This window comes from Mirounga angustirostris, unplaced genomic scaffold (assembly GCF_029215605.1).
Source record: "Mirounga angustirostris isolate CCGP_5_RB_7025 unplaced genomic scaffold, mMirAng1.0.hap1 SCAF_7, whole genome shotgun sequence".
Classification (NCBI taxonomy): domain Eukaryota; kingdom Metazoa; phylum Chordata; class Mammalia; order Carnivora; family Phocidae; genus Mirounga; species Mirounga angustirostris.
In genome coordinates, this window is record NW_026991715.1 from 74,851,844 (window position 1) to 74,872,526 (window position 20,683).

At 39.7% G+C, this 20,683-nt stretch overlaps 1 long non-coding RNA gene across 1 annotated transcript in view; it reads left to right on the forward strand.

The window, feature by feature from the left end:
• Positions 1-20,683, forward strand: part of LOC123860274 (uncharacterized) — a 352,027-nt gene that overhangs the window by 111,272 nt on the left and 220,072 nt on the right. The window contains exon 3 of the long non-coding RNA XR_010413163.1: positions 18,976-19,138. This is a non-coding gene — a long non-coding RNA (uncharacterized LOC123860274). The remainder of the gene's footprint in view (positions 1-18,975; positions 19,139-20,683) is intronic.

The following is a 20,683-nucleotide window of genomic DNA, read 5'->3' on the forward strand; positions in this document are numbered from 1 at the left end:
CCGTGATGTTTACGTAAGGAGGCCTGGAGGGCACTCTAAATTGACTTGATGTTTTTAGGTTTTTGACATGTGGGGGCTAATCTTGTTTCCATGGCATCATACCCTGTCAGCTGCTGCAGATTAAAATATGATTGGTCCTTCCCTTTAATTGGCCGTGTAATAAACCCATCATCTCAAAACCACGGCTTGTGGTTCGAAGCGCAGACTTGGAACCACAGTACTTGCTCTTGAATCCTGATTCTGCTCTTCATGGGCTTTGAGACTTTGGGCAAACTGTTAAAAATCTTTATGCCTCATTTTTTTCATATGTTCTTATCTCAGGGGGTTTTATGAAGGATTGAGTGAGTTAGCGTAGGTAAAGCACCTCAAATAATGCCTGCTGCAGAGTAAGAACTATAAAGGTGTTAACTAAGAAGTAGTGTAATTAGGTTCTTCCTTTGTGTTTGCTGGTGAACCAGAGGTAAATAACTAATTGGGAGTGGGCTGATGATGTATGGCTGACTTGGAAATCTTATCATAACGAGCAAGTGCCCATGTCACAGAGTAGGTGGGAGTGGGTGGGTGGTTAAGCAAGAAACAGGGAGGTTAGGGCTGAATACTGCAAGGGCCTTTAAGCTCAGTGGGTTGCTTTACTAGGCACGGCATGGTGGGGCTTTTCTGGGGAATGAATGTGAAAACTGGGTTATTTTACAAACAGGTGGGATATTTAAAGGGGGATTAGGATTTCTCAGATACTTACCTAGACTGAGTGAGTTTGTTAAAAGAAGTAAACTGAGCCTATGAATAGGTTGAAGATACCCAGAATTATTCCTTCTTGCTAGGCTTTTGGATAAATCAGATAGAATTTTAGTCTACTATTCACTGTTCCTGTTATTTTGTTGGTTGCTAGTACATAAACCACTTTTGGCTAATTGAATCAGAGAAGTAATTCATTGGAAGCTCAAACAACCAAGCAGAAAGGCAAGGCAAAAGGTGTAGAATGATTAAGAAGTAGAACCGCTGGGGAGCTGGGAAGCAGGGACTGCAGGATGTTCATTTCAGGGTCAGTCAGCCTCTTGTCTCTTGTTCATATTCCAGAAAGAGGAATCTGATCAGCCTAGCTTGGGTCAGGTGCCCATGCCTTGGCTAGAAGAGGGCAGGGCATCTAAACTGGCAACCACACCTGACCATATCAGATGGGAGTGTTTCTCCAAAACAGAATCAGGGTGCTATTGCCAGAAGAAGGAAGAAAGGAAGCAGAATGGGCAAAAACAACAAATGTCCACTACTCTATATTGCTTCAAGCAACCAATAAGGAAGACAAAAGGCATGAGGAATTAAGGAGACCCTGAAAACTTTGATTTTCAATTTTCTCCCTAGTTGCCTTTTCCTCTGACCTTGAAGCTAGATTCCCCAAAGCCTGGATTTATACCAGAAGGAGTCCTCATACCCTGATGGAATTTTCTTCTGATCCTACCACAGCCTGATTTAAACAGCTCAAAACACTACATAGATTTTTATGAAAATGGTGATATTCTTCCATTACATACTTATTGGATGTCTACTATGTATCAGTAAGAGACAAGCCCTGTCTCCTGTCTTTCAGAAATTTATAGTTAAGAAAGTAAAACAGACATATAAACATATATGACATGATTATGAGGTAGTGTGGAGAGTAGTATGGTAGAGAAATAAAATAAGGTACAGTTAAATCTGCCTAGGGATTTCAGTGGAGGTGGTATTTCAACTAAGTCTTGAAAACTGAATGAGCATTTATAATTTTTAAATTGAGACATTTAGTATAAAAACAAAATTGTGACCCCAAATTATAAGCATTATTCACACGTCTGTCAGTGGCAACAATTTCATCTATTGGCCCCATAAATATTGTTCTTCGGTCTTCTAAGGCTAAGAAATGAGCTCATAAATAATGCCTTGAAAGTCAAAAACTGAAAAACAAATACACTGTTGCATTCCTAAATTACAACTATTTGTAAACAAAGCCCCATTCTTAATAACTAGTTTCAGGAACTTAAGTAGATGTGAAATATGCCATATCCATCTGGGACTTCTGGAACCCCTCAGCAGGTGTCACTCATTGGCTAGGCAGTTTGAGGGTCAGAGCCTCTCTGCAAGGGTCTTGGGTCAGCTACTGACTTTTTAGTACAGGGACTATTTATGCATTTAACATTCATATCTTGGCTAGAACTCATTTCTAGTATGCCTTTGGGTCTGGATCTCAATCTTGTTGAAAAACTATAAAATGAGAGTTAGGAATATAGTGGTAACAAAGAACTCAAAATTAGTATGGACAAAAAGAATCTCATCACAAAATAGGATGACAAAGCCTCACCAATTAGCAGATTATTCTCAATTAGTAAAAATATTGTCAGAATGGGGCGCCTGGGTGGCTCAGTCGTTAAGCGTCTGCCTTCGGCTCAGCTCATGATCCCAGGGTCCTGGGATCGAGCCCCTCATCGGGCTCCTGCTTGGCGGGAAGTCTGCTTCTCCCTCTCCCACTCCCCCTGCTTGTGCTCCCTCTCTCACTGTGTCTCTCTCTGTAAATAAAGAAATAAAATCTTAAAAAAAAAATATTGTCAGAATTTCTTATAATGGGAGTGTATTTTCCTGTGGCAAATGAGTATTTCTGAAGTTAGAAAATATTTTTTCCTCTTATGTTGATATGCATGCTTTACTTATTTCATGGCACAGATCTTTGTAAACTACCTCAGATCACCTTTTAGATCAAGGTGGGAAAGCAAAGAAGAATTGAATCAATAAATGAATAAATAAGCTCTAAAAAATAAGGTCTACTTAAAAATTCCATTAATGATCTAATTTGAGTTAATGAAAACTGTCCAGAGTCCCATAAAATGCTTCTGTTGGCCCTATTAGTTTGCCAAAAATAAACCATGAGTTAGAAGACCCGAGTTGTGCCTTGGCTTGGCTCCTATCTACCAGTGTGAGCCTAGGTAAAATTCTAGGATGGTCCCAATGGATTAATTGACCTCTGAGGAAATGTCTGCATGAAATGTTAGCCTTCCCCTTCTGAAATCCCTTCAAGTCACTTACCAATTTACCTCAAGTGCTACCATTATTTAAGGTAAATCAGCCCAAACCATATAATGTGTGTGAGATATTCATATAGACAAGTTTTCATTTTAGTAAACATTCCTATTATCTGTTTTGGTTAAAACCTCTCCTTAAGCATAACATTTCAATAGAGTTGATTTATGTATTAGATTATTTTATTATCAGAGATTTCTTTTGCATTTTTCCAGTCATCTCAAGGTATATAACACAGAAAAGCAAAGAGTATATACATCTATGTATGTATGTATGTATTTATAAACATATTCCACCTAAAACTTGGAACACAAGTTTCTTAGGTAAAATTTGAACTTCAATTTAATTATTTCCTTTTTTAAAGATTATAAATTTTCTTCATCTTTCTATTTTTTTTGTAGATCTTTGTTCGTTCTTGCTCATGAAACCTTTTTCTATACCAGAAGTAATAATAGAGGAAGGGCTCAGTGGAATAGAGGAAGAGAGATAATGATAGAAACTCACATTGAGCTAAATGGCCCCTGGAATACAATTTGAAGATGAGTGTTCCAAATTATTTTTTCTCTGTTCAGATGACAGACTAATAAGAGAATCAGTCAATCAGTCAATCAAATTCAATCAATAAGAAGGGAGCAAAGCTCATCTGAGTGCTGATGGTTGGTACCTGAAAGTGAATTAGTGATTGATTTGGAGAGATTTCAGGAGTAGAGCTAACAATGGCAAATTAGGTTAACTTGTATATATTGCTGACAGGATGTGGGCTGGGCAACAGCAAATTCTATCCAACAGCCTCCAACTGCCTGTGAGGCTGACCTAGAGGCTGCCTCAGATCTGATGGATTGAAACAAGTCCATCTGAAATCATTTTTTCAGCCCTGTAATTTTTGTAATGATATGTATCAAGCCTAGAAACCTACATTTAAGCACCTGAATACATCCACACAGAGGCAAACAATTCCCAACAATGCCTCCACAACAATATGCTGTTGCTTGTTAATTGGAAAAAAAGCACAAGTTGTTATTAGAAGGCATTCTGTTGCTTGCTGGGGGGTTCCTCCCCTAAATGTTTAAGATATTCAGCTCTATAGGGCAACTACCTGGTTTAAATATTTGGCAGGTGGTGTTAGCAATGCATATTTACTTTTTTTTTAGTAACGCAATGTTTGTGCACCAGCTTAAAAATCAGGCCATGCTACAAATGGTTATTAATATGACCACTGCTGGGCCCTCCTCACCCCCTTTAGAGACAAAGTCCCTCTCACGTCAATTCACCTGAACGCCTACCTAAGCCACTGCCCTTCCTCCCAGTCCTCTCCAGGCCATGGTGCCAGCAGGCTCTTTTCCCAAGGGGTTGACAGTCAACCCTTCAAGCAAAGTGATTGCCAAGCAGAAGAGGAACATTTTGTAATGCATCCTGAAAGAATGTCAAATGCAGACGTTTAGCAGATTCAAGTAAACACAACCAAGACAAAGAGAAAGTGTGTGCTTCAGATTCTCTCAGCCTTCAAAGCCCAGGATTCCTGCCCGGATCCTATGGTTTTGATTGGACTGCACCACTGGATGAAGATATGAGTGTTGCAAATCCAGTAGGGATTTATTCACTCTAGAAAGGTTTTATATTGGAAAGTGTAACTACAAGGGTGTTTTTATTTTTGGCTAGATTCATTTTCCCCTCATTTCATTACAGTTAGGAAACAGTATTCCATACTCCACAGTCTCTTTTTAGTCTTGTTTCTGAAATTCCTCCCACACACTCTTTTTCCCCAATGAGCAGAGGCAGATAGTAGGTTTTGATGTTTCCGTTTGTGGCAGGCATCCCTTTCCTAGCTCATAGCCTGCTCTGGCCTTGTTATGCAGCAGGCTGGTGGAGTTACCAGGATACCAAGAAGTGACTTCTGTGGCTTTGACAGTACCCTGGTGGATTAAGTTGATTAGTCAAAGCCAACTGCTTATTTTCAGGGACTTATTCTATTTTCCTATTTTGCCAGGATCACCTAATTAAGGACCACATGCTTTTAGTCAACATCTTCTGCAGTTCAAGGAGCTCTAAAAATCTTCCTTTACTCCAGGAATCTAATGCCCAGTCTTGAATAAATTGGTTCCCCCTACTCACTCTGAAGGAAGTATGCAACTTTTAAAGGAGCAGGTGAACATATGGGTGCTTTTCTTTTCAGTAGAGAATGGAACTGTCTGGAGACAGAATATTTTGGAGACAGTGGGGGAAGCAGACATGAGTATATATTTTAAGGATTGTAATTTGGTGCACACTTTCCTGGAGGCAATTTAATTCTATCAAGTTTTAAAATGCACACACTCTTGACCAAAGAATTTCACTTTTAACCATTGTATCTCCCAACTATACTACCATATGTGTTCAAGGAAGACTCTATGAGGATATTTATATGGCACTGTTTACAATAGCAAAGGTTAGAAGCAATCTAAAGGTCCATTTAATAGGGGACTAGTTAAATAAATTATCAGACAGCCATACAATAGATTCTTTAACAATTGTAAAAAAACAATTGTAAAAATTGTTAAAAGAATGAAGCAGATCTATAGGTACCGATACAAAAAATTTCCAAGATATACCAGGTATCAAAGAAGGGACAGCAATGCTGCCATTTATGTAAATAAAGGGGCTTTATGGGCACCTGCGTGGCTCAGTCGGTTAGGTGTCTGCCCTCTGCTCAGGTCATAATCACCTGGTCCTGTGATCAAGCCCTGTGTTGGGCTGCCCGCCCAGCAGGCAGTCCGCTTCTCCCTCTCCCTCTGCACTGCCCCCCCCCCCCAGCTTGTGCTCTGTCTCTCAAATAAATAAATAGAATCTTAAAAAAGGGGGGGGGCTTTATGTATACATGTGTACGTTTGTGTATGTGTAGCCTATCTTGACATACTATTATCAGTAGTTGCTTCTGTTGAAGGGAACTGGGGAGCTGAGAGAGAAGGGTGGAAAGAGTCTTATTTTCACCGTATGCCTTTTTATAAAGCTTAAAATGTTTTCTTTGTGTATTTAATTCCTACTCATATAAGCAGGTAATTAAACAAACAGTAAATAAAGATGTTAATTTTTCATCTTCCCATTAGGATTTCTTCTTACTATTTGCTTTCCACAAAAAGGATTCTCTTCCTGGTCCTTGGGGTCAGATAGACCTTTAGTTCTGGCCCCCACTGACTAGCTGTGTGATACTCAGCAAATGATTTAGAATTGTCCAGAGCCTCACTTGCTTTTTCCCTGGAAATGAGATTAATATCTTAAGACTTACTGGGAGACCTAAATAAGACAAGGTCCCTTGCATAATGCCTAGGCAAAATCCTTAATGGGACCTTGATAAAAGCTAATTCCCTCCCCCTTCAGGAGGTATGCTGGCAGGATGGACATTTCTAGCACCTTGCTGCATCCAAAAATGTTTCCTTTACCCTTCTTTGAAGGCAAGTCTTCCCCTCATAGCCCACTGAAGGTTTTATGGCCTACTAGGTTAAAACAAACAAAAAGACAAGAAGGTACCATAACACAAATAAACAAAACTTCTTCTCCACCGGAGTTACAATTCGGAGCACGTCTCCGATGAGGGCCACAGGCTGGCATTAGAGCAGCTGGAGTCGTCATCCCCCTGAGCTTGCACCGTCCTCCCCAGGGCCCTGAAGCTTTAAGGTTCTTTGCTGCTGTGACCTTTAGGCCCCTCTGGAGTCCTCTTAGTTCTGGCAGCTGCTCAGCCCACAAGGACAAAACAGCCTCTGAGCTACCCAGAGTCATTTTTCCCCAGTCTCCTGGGGACTTCACTTTCAGAAAGAAGTTTTTTTTTTTTTTTTCACTTAGTTTTTAAACATGTATAAAAAATTGTTTCCATTTTGATGGGGAAAGAGGGTACTTTTGAATAAACTACTTAGTCTCAAGGAGAACTTCTGTGGCAATGGAGTGTTTGTGCCTGTATGTGTGCATGTACACCCTTCTATTCAGAGATCAGCAGAGAATCTGAAGCAACTGAAATGTTTTGCTTTGGTTCCCCCTGTGGCCTTGATGTAGTTGTAGTATACCACATCCTAGGTAGTTTTACACACACCAGCTGCAGATGCCACTGAAGCCAGGGGTCATGGACTCGAATTCACGGAGAAGGCCTGAGTTCTTTTGAGCTCTGGGGAGAGCTGCAGAGACCCTAGTACTGGGCACCTGTCTCCATCACCATTTACCACATTGCACTGCCTACATCAGGTTTGTAGTGTAGGGTTGAAGTGGAGGGTGATAGCCCTGGAGCCAGTCAGGTCTGCGTGTGAAAGCCAGCCTTGCTACTTTCTGTCTGGGGAGACTTCATGTCTTAGTTTGTTTCAGCTGCTAGAAAAGGATAACTTGGGTGGTTTTTAAACAATACAGATTTATTTTTCACAATTCGGGAGTTTGGGAAGTCCAAGATCAAGGCATCCGCAGATTCAACATCTGGTGGAGCCCTCTTCTTCATAGACAAAGTGCCTTCTTGCATGTGACCTTACATGGCCGAGGAAGGGATGAAGGATTTCTCTGGGACCTTTTTATAAGGGCACTAATCTGCCCTCATGAGCCAATCACAGGCCCCACTTCAAATAGCATCACATTGGGGGTTAGGATTTCAACATATAAATTTTGGGTGGGGCCAGGGGCAGGGACACAAACATTCAGATCATAGGGTTTGGGTAAATTATTAAATCTCCCAAAGCTTTAGTTTCTTCATCAGTGATACAGGGATAATAATGGTACCTGCCTCATGGGGCTGGTGTGCCCAGCACAGTGCTTGGCAGACAGTGAGCCTTCAGTCAGGGGCAATGCTAACTCAGACCCTGGCTGTTTCTCTGCTTGATAGTGAGTTCTTGCAGGGCAGACACTGTGTCTGTCCCTTTATTTTATCTCAAGTGCCCAGCACGTTGCTTAAGCACTTGATGAATAAATGAGATCCCCAGAACAGCATCACAATGTGACTGATCTTGAGACACATTTACCATTTTTGTTTGACTGGCATCCTTGGAAGACCCCCTTTTAACATCATTTTTTTCTTGACTACTCCTCTGCCCTTGGCCAAACTCTTCTCCTTCTATGTATTGTTTTATAAATTATCTTTCACAGGTGCTTTATTATAACATGTCTTCTCTCTCTTTTTTTTCTGTCTTAAAGAAATTCTCTCATCAAGTCCAATAGAAAAAAAAGTTTTCAGAGATTTACAGCAAATTTTGTTAGTATTTCTTGTTACTTAAAATACATATTTTGCTAGAAAGTAGGAAAGGTAATTACTTTTCAGAATTTTGCATACAATTCTCTTAGGTCTATACCATGGCATTCAGTGTGGATCTTTAGACTCTTTCCCATCCAAATTTGAGTTGGGCCTCTTTTAAAAAATTTTCATGCAGCTTCATGATGTAACTTCATGATAACCAAATTCAAGATAAGCCACTACTGAGTTGGTTCAAAATATATATGATGACTTTCAAAAAGTGAAAACTAATCAGCTGCCTCTTTTGTATTTGACATAGAAGATTATTATAACATACTATGTAATAAATGAGCACAAAGTTTGATTCCAACTTTCCCCCAAAATATTAATATTGTGTTTATAAAAGAGAAGGCACTGGAGCTTTTCTATTTCCTGGAGAGAAACCTCTTCACTTCTGCCTTTCAGATATGACCAACTAGGCTCTGGTGCCTTTGTTGTCAGGTTTACAGTCATAGAATGAAAGAGCTAGAAAAACATAGAGGTCACCCAGTCCAACCCCTTCATTTTGCAGAGACACTGCATAGCTTAACCAAGATTGCAGGGCTAGTAAATAGTAGGGTGGTACTTAGAAGCCAGATCCCCTAAATCATTGTTCAATGATTTTTCTAATCCACCTAATGCCTTTTCTCCTACACTCACGATTTAGAGGTTTTAGTGATGCATATTCTAATATTGTTACTCTTAATTTAAATAATTTGAGGAATGATGGCAGAAGATTGATTTCCTTGAGGAAATTCTGTAGGCAGTTAAGGGTGTGCCTAATTATTTAAATGAGAGAAAACAAAAATGAGATATCAAACAGAATGTATTTGGGATCATATTTGTCACAAAAACCAGTATTTTGTGACCTAATTTATTACCTAGTCATGGAGATGAGTCTAGTGCACATGAAATAAGTGATATACAGATGTTTTATGAAGTGATAGATTATATGGTACAGAGAAAATGTTTATTGAAGACTGCAGGAGTGCAAGAAGGCTTCATGGAGGAAATGAGACTAAATCTAGGCCCTGAAGAATGAGCAGGATTTGGATTTACACCTGGAGAACCAGGGCATTCCACATAAGAGCAAGAGCATGAAGAGCAAGAACCATGTGTGAAGCAGTGGAAGGGGCAATGGAGCAGTGTGGGTGTGTGTCTTGTGTATTCATGAGAGAATGGTGAGGAAGCCAGTCTGACTGGAAAATAAGGATAGGCCGGTAGGGTGGAGTCATATTATGAAGGACTTTGAAAGTCAGGTAGAAAAGGTCAGACTTATAGACCACAGTGAACTTACTTGGCATTTTGAGCTAAGCATGACTCTGTAGTGGCTTTTTGAGACTGTTACTTGGGCAGTTTGGTTTGGAGAATCTGGATGGCTAGTTATGAGGCATTTCAGTATCTAGGCTGGAGATGCTAAGATGGCAGAGACAAGTGGAGATGGAAAAGAAGAAGAAAATATAAAGACATTTGAAGGAATAATCACTGGGCTAACTGGTTAGATTTGGTAGATCAAGAAAAGAAATGGTTCCAAACTTCCAAAGAAATTTGCCTGAACTTCATTTCCTGCCAAGATTAGAATTTGAGCTGATTGTTCTGATAGAACCTATTCCTAATCAGCAATCTTTCTCTTCCCACATCTGTTGTCTTCTTGTTTTAGGTTACAGAGTTCTTTTATTAAAGGTGTGTCTTATTTCCCTTCAGGAAAAACAATATTTGTAAAAAAGTTGTTTGGTTTCTTGCACCTGCCTTCTGATTATTGTTGACTTTGCCACTTAGTTGTCTCATTGTTAAATATATAGAGAAAGATCCCTGGAGCCCATTAGTCTCTGCAGGTGAGAATGCATTTAATCGACGGGAGAAAACAAAATTGCTTACCTGGACAGTTTGTTCTCTGACTAATAATGTAATCACACTGATCCGCCCTCTATGCCAAATGAATTCTCAAAGGCTTTTGTATGGGGGGAGGCATTAGAAATGGTTTAATTTCCATATATAACTAGGGGAGCCAGTAGGGGACCTTGGATACACTTAGTAGGTGACTGATTAAATTTTAAGATTGTAGGGTACAGAAGCCTGCAGATTTGTACAGAGAGTGACATTTATTTCTTGTTCAAGGAACATTCCATTCTCTCACTGCCATGTCTCCTTCATCTTAAGAGAGGCTGAAAAGAGGGTGAGCTAGAAGAGCACTGTGCTGCAAGTTTTCTTAATGCCAGCAAACATTTATGTAGTAAAATGTTATAGTTATCATTATTATTACTTAATCTTCACAGTAGTCTTGTGAAGTAGATTGATTGATTGATTGATTGATTTAGAGAGCTCGTGCATATGCATGCAAATGAGCAGGGGAGGGGCAGAGGGAGACGGAATCTTTTTTTTTAATTTTTAAAATTTAAATTCAATACATTAACATATAATGTATTATTAGTTTCAGATGTAGAGGTAAGTGATTTATCAGTCTTATATAATACCCAGTGCTCATTACATCACGTGCCCTCCTTCATGTCCATCACCCAGTTACTCCATTCCCCCCTCTAGCAACCATCAGTTTGTTTCTTAGAGTTAAGAATCTCTTATGGTTTGTCTCCCTCTCTTATTTCGTCTTGTTTTATTTTTCCTCTCTTCCTCTATGATCCTCTGTTTTGTTTCTTAAATTCCATATATGAGTGAGATCATATGAAAATTGTCTTTCTGTGATTGACTTTTTTCACTTAGCATAATACCCTCTAGTTCCATTTATACTGTTGCAAATAGCAAGATTTCTTTTTTTGATGGCTAGGTAGTATTCCATTGTATATATATATACCACATCTTCTTTATCCATTCATCTGTCCATGGACATCTGGGCTCTCTCCATAGTTTGGCTATTGTGGATATTGCTGCTATAAACACTGGGGTGCAGGTGCCCCTTCGGATTGCTACATTTGTATCTTTGGGGTAAATACCCAGGACTGCAATTGCTGGGTTATAGGGTAGCTCTATTTTCAACTTTTTGAGGAACCTCCATACTGTTTTCCAGAGTGGCTCACCAGCTTGCATTCCCACCAACAGTGTAAGAGGGTTCCCCTTTCTCCGCATCCTCACCAACATCTGTCGTTTCCTGACTTGTTAATTTTAGCCACCCTGACTGGTGTGAGGTGGTATCTCATTGTGATTTTGATTTGGATTTCCCTGACGCCGAGTAATGTGGAGTATTTTTTCATGTGTCTGTTGGCCATTTGGATGTCTTCTTTGAAGAAAGATCTGTTCATGACTTCTGTCCATTTCTTGATTGGATTTTTTCTTCTTTGGGTGTTGAGTTTGAGACATTCTTTATAGATTTTGGATACTAGTACTTTATCTGATTTGTCATTTGCAAATATCTTCTCCCATTCTTTGGTTGTCTTTTGGTTTTGTCGAACATTTCCTTTGCTGTGCAGCAGCTTTTTATTTTGGTGAAGTCCCAAAAGTTCATTTTTGCCTTTGTTTCCCTTGCCTTTGGAGACATGACTAGCGAGAGGTGCTGCAGCTGAGGACACAGAGGTTGCTACCTGTGTTTTCTTTTAGGATTTTGATGGGTTCCTGTCCCACATTTAGGTCGTTCACCCATATTGAGTCTACTTTTGTGTATCTTGTAAGGAAATGGTCCAGTTTCATTCCTCTGCGTGTGGCTGTCCAATTTTCCCAACACCATTTGTTGAAGAGACTGTCTTTTTTCCATGGGATATTCTTTCCTGCTTTGTCGAAGATTAGTTGACCATAGAGTTGAGGGTCCATTTCTGGGTTCCATTGATCGGATCCATTGATCCATATGTCTGTTTTTGTGCCAATACCATACTGTCTTGATGATCACAGTTTTGTAATAAAGCTTGAAGTCTGGGATTGTGATGCCACCAGTTTTGGTTTTCTTTTTCAATATTCCTTTGGCTATTCAGGGTCTTTTCCAGTTCCATACAAATTTTAGGATTATTTGTTTCAGCTCTGTGAAAAAAGTTGATGGTATCTTGATAGGGATTGCATTGAATGCATAGATTTCTCTAGGTAGTCTAGATATTTTAACAATATTTGTTCTTCCAATCCATGAGCATGGAACATTTTCCCATTTTTTTGTGTCTTCCTCAGTTTCTTTCATGAGTGTTCTAAAGTTTTCTGAGTACAGATCCTTTGCCTCTAGGTTTATTCCTAGGTATCTTATGGTTTTGGGTGCAATTGTAAATGGGATCGACTCCTTAATTTCTCTTTCTTCTGTCTCATTGTTGGTGTATAGAAATGCAGGTGATTTCTGTGCATTTATTTTATATCCTGCCACTTCACTGAATTGCTGTATGAGTTCTAGCAATTTTGGGATGGAGTCTTTTGGGCTTTCCACATAGAGTATCATGTCATCTGTGAAGGGTGAAAGTCTAACTTCTTTGCCAATTTGGATGCCTTTTATTTCTTTTTGTTGTCTGATTGTTGAGGCTAGGACTTATAGTACTATGTTAAACACCAGTGGTCAGAGTCGATATCCCTGCCCTGTTCCTGACCTTAGGGGAAAAGCTCTCAGTTTTTCCCCATTGAGAATGATAATTGATGTGGGCTTATCATAACTGGCTTTTATGATATTGAGGTATGTACCCGCTATCCCTACGGTGTGAAGAGTTTTAATCAAGAAAGTATGGTATACTTTGTCAAATACTTTTTCTGCATCTATTGAGAGGATCATATGGTTCTTGTCCTTTCTCTTATTAATGTAGTGTATCACATTGTTTGATTTGCAGATGTTGAACCACCCTTGCAGCCCAGGAATAAATCCCACTTGATCGTGGTGAATAATCCTTTTAATGTATTGTTGGATCCTACTGGCTAATATCTTGGTGAGATTTTTTGCACTCATGGTCATCAGGGATATTGGTCTGTAATTCTTCTTTGTGGTGGGGCTTTTGTCTGGTTTTGGGATCAAGGTAATGCTGGCCTCATAGAAGGAGTTTGGAAGTTTTCCTTCCCTTTCTATGTTTTGAAATAGCTTCTAAAGAATAGGTATTCATTCTTCTTTCAATGTTTGGTAGAATTCCCCTGGGAAGCCATCCAGCCCTGGACTCTTGTTTGTTGGGAGACTTTTGATTACTGCTTCAATTTCCTTGCTGGCTATGGGTCTGTTCAGGTTTTCTATTTCTTTCTGGTTCAGTTTTGGTAGTTTATATGTCTCTAGGAATGCATCCATTTCTTCCAGGTTGCCTAATTTGTTGGCATACAGTTGTTCATAATATGTTCTTATAACTATTTTTATTTCTTCAGTATTGGTTGTGATCTCTCCTCTTTCATTCATGATTTTATTTATTTGGGTCCTTTCTATTTTCTAATTGATCAATCTGACCAGGGTTTTTTCAATCTTATTAATTCTTTCAAAGAACCACCTCCTAGTTTCATTGATCTGTTCTACTGTTCTTTTCGTTTCTATTTCATTGATATCTGCTCTAATCTTTATTAATTCTCTTCTCCTGCAGGATTTAGGTTTTATTTGCTGTTCTTTCTCCAGCTCCTTTCAGTGTCAGGTTAGGTTGTGTATTTGAGACCTTTCTTGTTTCTTGAGAAAGGCTTGTATTGCTACATACTTCCCTCTTAGGACCACCCCAGCTTTCTTTTGATGTCTATTAACATGATAAATTGTTTTCCACCCCCTCATGTTAAATTTGGAGGAGTCTTTGGGTCTAAAATGAGTCTCTTGCAGACAGCATATCAATGGGTCTTGCTATTTTATCCAATCTGATATCCTGTGTGTTTTGATTGGGGCATTTAGCCCATTTACATTCAGAGTAACTACTGAAAATATGAATTTAGTGCCATTGTATTACCTGTAAAGTCACTGTTTCTGTATATTGTCTCTGTTCCTTTCTGCTCTATGTTACTTTTGGGCTTTCTCTTTGCTAAAGGATCCCCTTTAATATTTCTTGCAAGGCTGGTTTAGTGATCACAAATTCTTTTAGTTTCTGTTTGTCCTGGAAGCTTTTTATCTCTCCTTCTATTCTGACTGACAGCATTGCTGGATAAAATTTTCTTGGTGCATATTTTTTTCATCTAGCACCCTGAATATATCCTGCCAGTCCTTTCTGGCCTGCTAGGTCTCTGTGGATAGGTCTTCTGCCAGTCTAATGTTTCTATCCTTGTAAGTTAAGAACCTCTTGTCCAGAGCCGCTTTCAGGATTTTCTCTTTGCCTCTGATATATGCAAGCTTCACTATTATATGTCAAGGTGTTGACCTATTTTTATTGATTGTGGGGGGGCGGTTCTCTGTGCTCCTGGACTTGAATGTCTATGTTTCCTTCTCTGCCTCCTGGACTTAAATGCCTGTTTCCTTCTCCAGATTAGGGAAGTTCTCCGCTATAATTAGCTCCAGTATACCTTCTGCCCCCCCCTCTCTTTTTCCTCTTCTTCTAGGACCCAATTATTCTAATATTGTTTCGCTTTATGGTATCATTTATCTCTCAAATTCTCCCCTTGTGATCCAGTAGTTGTGTTCTTTTTCTCAGCTTCTTTATTCTCCATCATTTTGTCTTCTATATCACTAATTCTCTCTTCTGCTTCATTCATCCTAGCCGTTAGAGCCTCCATTTTTTATTGCATCTCATTAATAGCCTTTTTTATTTCAAATTGATTAGATTTTAGTTCTTTTATTTCTCTATAATGGGATTCTATAGTGTCTTCTATGCTTTTTTCAAGCCCAGTTAGTATCTTTATAATCATTATTCTGAACTCTAGTTCCAACATCTTACTTATATCCATACTGATTAGATCCCTGGCAGTCAGTACTGCCTTTTGTTCTCTTTTTTGAGATGAGTTTTTCCTTCTTGTCATTCTGTCCAGATTAGAATAGATGAACAAGAGAACAAATACTAAAATGCTAAAAATGACCCCAGAGAAATATACACTAAACAAATCAGAAGAGATCTGAAACTGAAAAAAAAAATTAAAATTTTAAAAAAGAGAGAATATAATAAGACAGTTGAACAGAACAGAGCAATACACTGGAGCCTGTGTGTATTTTGGTCTGTTTGTTAGAAAAGTAGATCCCAAAAGTGCAAAGAAAAAAAAAACCATAAATATTTACAAAAATAAAATTAAATACAATGAAAGGACAGAATGTAACTGTAAAGATGAAAATTAAAAGAGAAAAGAAAGAGTAAAAGAAAAAAAAGAAGGAATATAAACAGGCAGGTGAACAGAAGAGAACAATACACTATATTCTGAATGTATTTTGGTCACTTTTTTAGAAGAAACTAAATCTTAAAATTGTAAAGAAAGAAAAATATATATGTAAAATTAAATACATTGAAAGGATAGAATGTAACTTTAAAGATGAAATTTTAAAAAGGCTTTAAGAAAAGAAGAAGAAGAAGAAGAAGAAGAAGAAGAAGAAGAAGAAGAAGAAGAAGAAAGAAGAAGAAAGAGTGAATATGATTAGACAGGTGAGGAGAACAAAGGATACATTAGAGTCTAGGTCTGTTTTGGTCTGTTAGAAGTAACTGCATTCCAAAATTGTAAGGAATTAAGAATTAAAAAAAAGAATTCATAAAATAAGAAATTGGTTGAAAAAGGAAAGAGAAAGAAAATTAAAGTGGAAAGCCTAAGGAATTGTGGGGAAAAAATCCATGAATTCTATATATTATTTTCCCCTAGTACTGGAGTTTGACAGTTCTCTATGATCAGTAAACTTGGTCTTAGCCATACCTCTTGTCCAGAGGTCTTGTCTTAGCCGGATGTTCTTGCTTATCTTCTCAGGGAAGGGCCTGTTGCATTGATTCTCAAGTATATTTGCCCCAGGTGGAGTTGCACTCCCCTTGTCAGGGGGCCAGCCTACGTTCAAGTGGCTCTGCCTTGCTCTATGTGGCTTTCATTCCCTGAAAGCTTTCTGTGCAGCTTAAAGGATGAGAATGGAAATGGCAGCCTCCCAATCTCCAGCCCCAGAGCTGAGAGCTCGGGGCCCCACTCTTCAGTCTGCCCTCAGGGAAAAGCAGTCAGTTACTCCTATCTCCCTGGTCTCCAGCCATACTCTGTGCTCACCCAGCCTGTGACTGACTGTTTCTATCTCAGGCTCATGAACCCACCTTGAGTCCCCAAACCCTGCAGATTCATGTGGCTCACACCAGCTCTGCAACCCCAAGGGGAGGAAGGGGGTCTCACCAGTTCTGCTGCTTGCTGGGCCCCTGCTTGGAGAGTGGTTGCTTGACCAAGCCCTGGTTCAGGGTATATGGCAACCTTGAGCTGAAAGCCCACTCCTGGGTTCGCTGATTGCAGCTGGCTTCCCCACTCTGATGCCTGGGAACGCTGCTGCACTCAGGCACCCCTGGTCTTCCTGTGACCCTGAGGATCCTGAGACCACATTGTCCCACCCAGGATTTTGCCCTGCTTTGCCACCTGAGTGCCTTTTAGGCAGGGGCGTTCCTCACCAGAGCCGACTTCTGAAAGTTCTGAGCTGCTATATCACTTTCTGGTAGCCGGCTTACAGAGGCTCGCACCGCCCATGGTTTGTCTTCCAATATATTGCCTTGGATTCACTTCTCTTCACCTCCTACTTTGCAGAAAGTGGACACTTTTCTATTTGTACAATTTCAGCTATTTTTTTCTTAGATCTCCAGTTGAGTTGCAGGTAGTCAGAATGATTTGATAGCTATCCAGCTGAATTCCTGGGACCAGATGAAATTATGGTCTCCTACTCCTCCACCATCTTGGATTCAGACCCTGAGAGAGAGAATTTTAAACAGGCTCCATGCCCAAAGTGGAGCCATATTCAGGGCTTGATCTTATGAGGTAGATTTAATTATCATCCTCATTTTGCAGATAATGTCACTGAGAAAGTCTGAGAGAGGTAAAATGAATTGGGTGTTAAACCAGCTATCTGACTTTAAATCCTGAATTTTTCTCACAGTAATGTGGAGAGCATGGGCAAGAAGTCAGGCTCCCAGAACCTGCCAACTTGTTTACATGTTTTATTTTTCTTTCTTTCTTTTTTTTTTTTTAAAGATTTTATTTATTTATTTGAGACAGAATGAGAGAGAGAGAGAGCCCATGAGAGGGGGGAGGGTCAGAGGGAGAAGCAGACTCCCCGCCAAGCAGGGAGCCTGATGCGGGACTCGATCTCGGGACTCCAGGATCATGACCTGAGCCGAAGGCAGTTGCTTAACCGACTAAGCCACCCAGGCACCCCCATGTTTTATTTTTCAATTACGTGACATTGATTCTTTTTGTATTGTTTGGACTTGTCTATTATAATAAATAATTCAGAGAGTTGTATATTTCTTCCATTGGCTATTTGCTCCTGTGAACTAATTATGCTACATAAAGTCATCCTTACAGCTGTTTAAATTATCCAACCAATCCAAATTCTTGTTTTGCTTCTTACAAGGTCCTGCTTGACTTGGAAAAAATGGGTGTTCCATTTCTCTCACTATATTTAGCTGCCTGGAATGGTAACTTCTACCTGCACTTTGGGACTTTGGCTCAAAGCCAGTGTGGTTACACAAGGGAAGGTAAAGTGGCTGGATTGAGGTTGTATTTTGTGTCAGCCATTTTTTTAAGGGCAGTATTTTGAGAAGAATGTTGCCACATGGCTGGAAGAAGTGTTGGGTTGCAAACATACTTGGTGTGGTTTGCTATGATTTTACTCATTATCTCCCCATTAGGCTGTCTTTATCACCTTGTCTTTTGGATACTTGCTGCTGTAAAATAGAGTTCTATGAAAGGTGGCTTGTTCTGTGCTTAAACCTGTGGCAAATCATCAACATTGCTCCTCTTTTTAAATTCCAAGAAGATATGCTAGGCACCAAGGAAAAATTGGCTAGCATTTCTTCTGCTTGTCATGTAATCATTGTATTCCCTGACTGGGAGAGATTTTGAGAGGTCAGCTTGTTCTTTCTACCTTGTCCTCATCTTCTTGACATGGATCCATTAAAAACATCCTCAAAAAAGGCATCACATTTTATTAAACCCCTGAAGAGAGTCCAACTTCTTTTTATTATTAATTCTAGTGTTTATCACTTTAGACTATATTTAAATAACACGAAGAAAAGCAGATGATGACAAGTTTGACCAACTCTGCAGTCCTCTTCCTGTTTGTTTTGGCCCAATACGTAGCCAGTTAAATTGACTATGTAAACTTCAGCTATGAACATGGAAGAAAATACGGACTGGATTATGTGATACTCAGGTGAAAGACCTAACCTTATCATCAGCGAATTCATCCTTTAACTAATTTCAATCCCTGAGGATACAATTCAAGTAAACCTCCTCTGAAACTGCCATGAACGGAAGTGGAAATAGCTTCTTGCCATTTGCTGTGTAAGAAACATACATATGTACTGGAAAATAAGAGAAAAGAAACTTTGGACTCTTAGAATAAATCATCAGAGAATTTTTTGCTGCTCAAGTCATCCTAGGAACCTGAAGTTGCTCACTAAATATGAAATTGCTTATAAACAATTTAGGACAAAACCTAACAGTTCTAAGAATTTGGTAAAAATTAACTATTATTTAGAGAAAGCAGTGCCAGGGTTTAAAATGAGCCTTCCACACAGAGGAGGACAAAGGAAGGTAGGAGCAGAACCAAGCTGTTGGCCTGATCATTTCTGCTGAACAATTTTCATAACTTTAGGGAAGAGACTTTCTCAGTCACTACCCAAACATACCTCTGTGCAAGACAGCAGTATTGCTTCCATTTCATTTAAACACCTACTAATCTGTTTCCTATTTATCCACAGTTGACCTTGTCATTCTCAAATCCTCTTGTGGCTGGCTGAAGATCCTACTCTATTACCATCTGAAGCAGAAGTGTCTGAATTAGAATGCCTCTGCCATCTGAGTGAAGGACTATGCCTTGTTGGGGCCAACAGATGCCTAAAGTATCTAATCAGATGAAATGAGGTGAGAACCCCACGCTAGCACTCTGAGCAGGGCAGTGGCATTGATCCCCATTAGAACTGGCAAAAGGATGCAGCTCTTGGGGTACATTCCCACCAGTGGACTCCTTTGGCAGTCTTTTACCTGTTTTCAAGCACATGAATCATACAGTTTACCAAAATTATCCAGGACACTTAAGAAAAATACAATTTCCTCCCTATTATCCGATATTCTGATCTTGTTAGTTTGAGATAGGACCCCTGACAATGTTTTATAAGCTTTGTAGATGATTCTTGGAGACTTTCCTTTAAGTAATTGAGCTTTTCCAAAGGAATCATTTATCTTGAGTGAATGGGGGAAACTCTTTGAGCTTTAACAGTTTGCTCACCTATCTAAAAATGTAATATTTTATAGGGCTTTGGACAGCTCTGATTTAGTTCTATTATTAGCCCTTACTGAATTAGTTATATCTGCAGCAAAGTTCAGGGAGGACACCCAGGTCTTTATCAGGATTTCCAAGTAGGACAGGCTCTTCTTAAATCACCCTTAGTTTCTGAGATGTGAGCTGGTGGTCTGTGTGAGGGGTCAAAGAGCCTGATTAGCCCATCTTCCCAGGCCCCCCACTGCAGGATCAGCCATTTTTTTTCCCCCCCGAAGTCCTGCCCTGGCCTGGAAGTAGATCATTTGCTTACTCTTTATTCTCCTGGGCCTGGCATGAGTCCTACCACACACAGGTTGTATCTAGTGTGCTAGATGTGAGTGCTGTGTTACCTCTCTATTGGAACCTCCTCTTCTCCTTACATTGCTGACTTCTGCCTCAGTTTACCAGTGTAACTCTCTAGTTCTTCACTTGATCTGCAGCTGACCTTGAGTCTTAGCCCACTACTCCAGCCCCCTGCCTTACTGCCTGCCTCTTGCCTCTTTTATCCTGTGGTCTGTTCTCTGAACCCTACTGACTAATCCTACAGTGCACAGAGTGGAGTATCCTGTGGGGCCAACGGTGGCTCCCCAGGCTTAAACTGCCTTCGTTGGAAGCTGGCTCTAGCACCTTCTAGCTGGGTGAGTTTGCACAAATACCTAACTACTTAGTTTCTTTACCTTACTTTCTTCCATCTTTATTCTCTTAGTTTCTTCATCTGTAAAACAGAGAAATAATAGTATCTACCTCACAGAATTGTAAGAATTAAATGAGGCAACACATGTAAAATACTTAGAAAGTATTTAATAAGTGGAAGCTACTCTCATGATTATTACTGGCTTACTGGGGGCCATGAAACAATTGCCTGCTTGATCATAAATTTTGTCTGCTAAATGGAATTTAGTTCACCACATCCTTAGGACATTGCCTATTGTGCTGCCCACTACATGTGTTCCCAGCTGCTTATCTCTCCTCAGCCCCTTACAGTGTCAGTGGTGTTTCTGGGGATCCTGTGCAAAGCTTGTCCAATCAGCCTCATTTATGACAATTCATTCTCTTCAATTTTCTTGCCTTTTTTTTCTTTAACTGGATTAACCAAGTTCCTTCAACTTCATAGACTTTAATTTCCAATCACTTGGTAATCTTTCTGC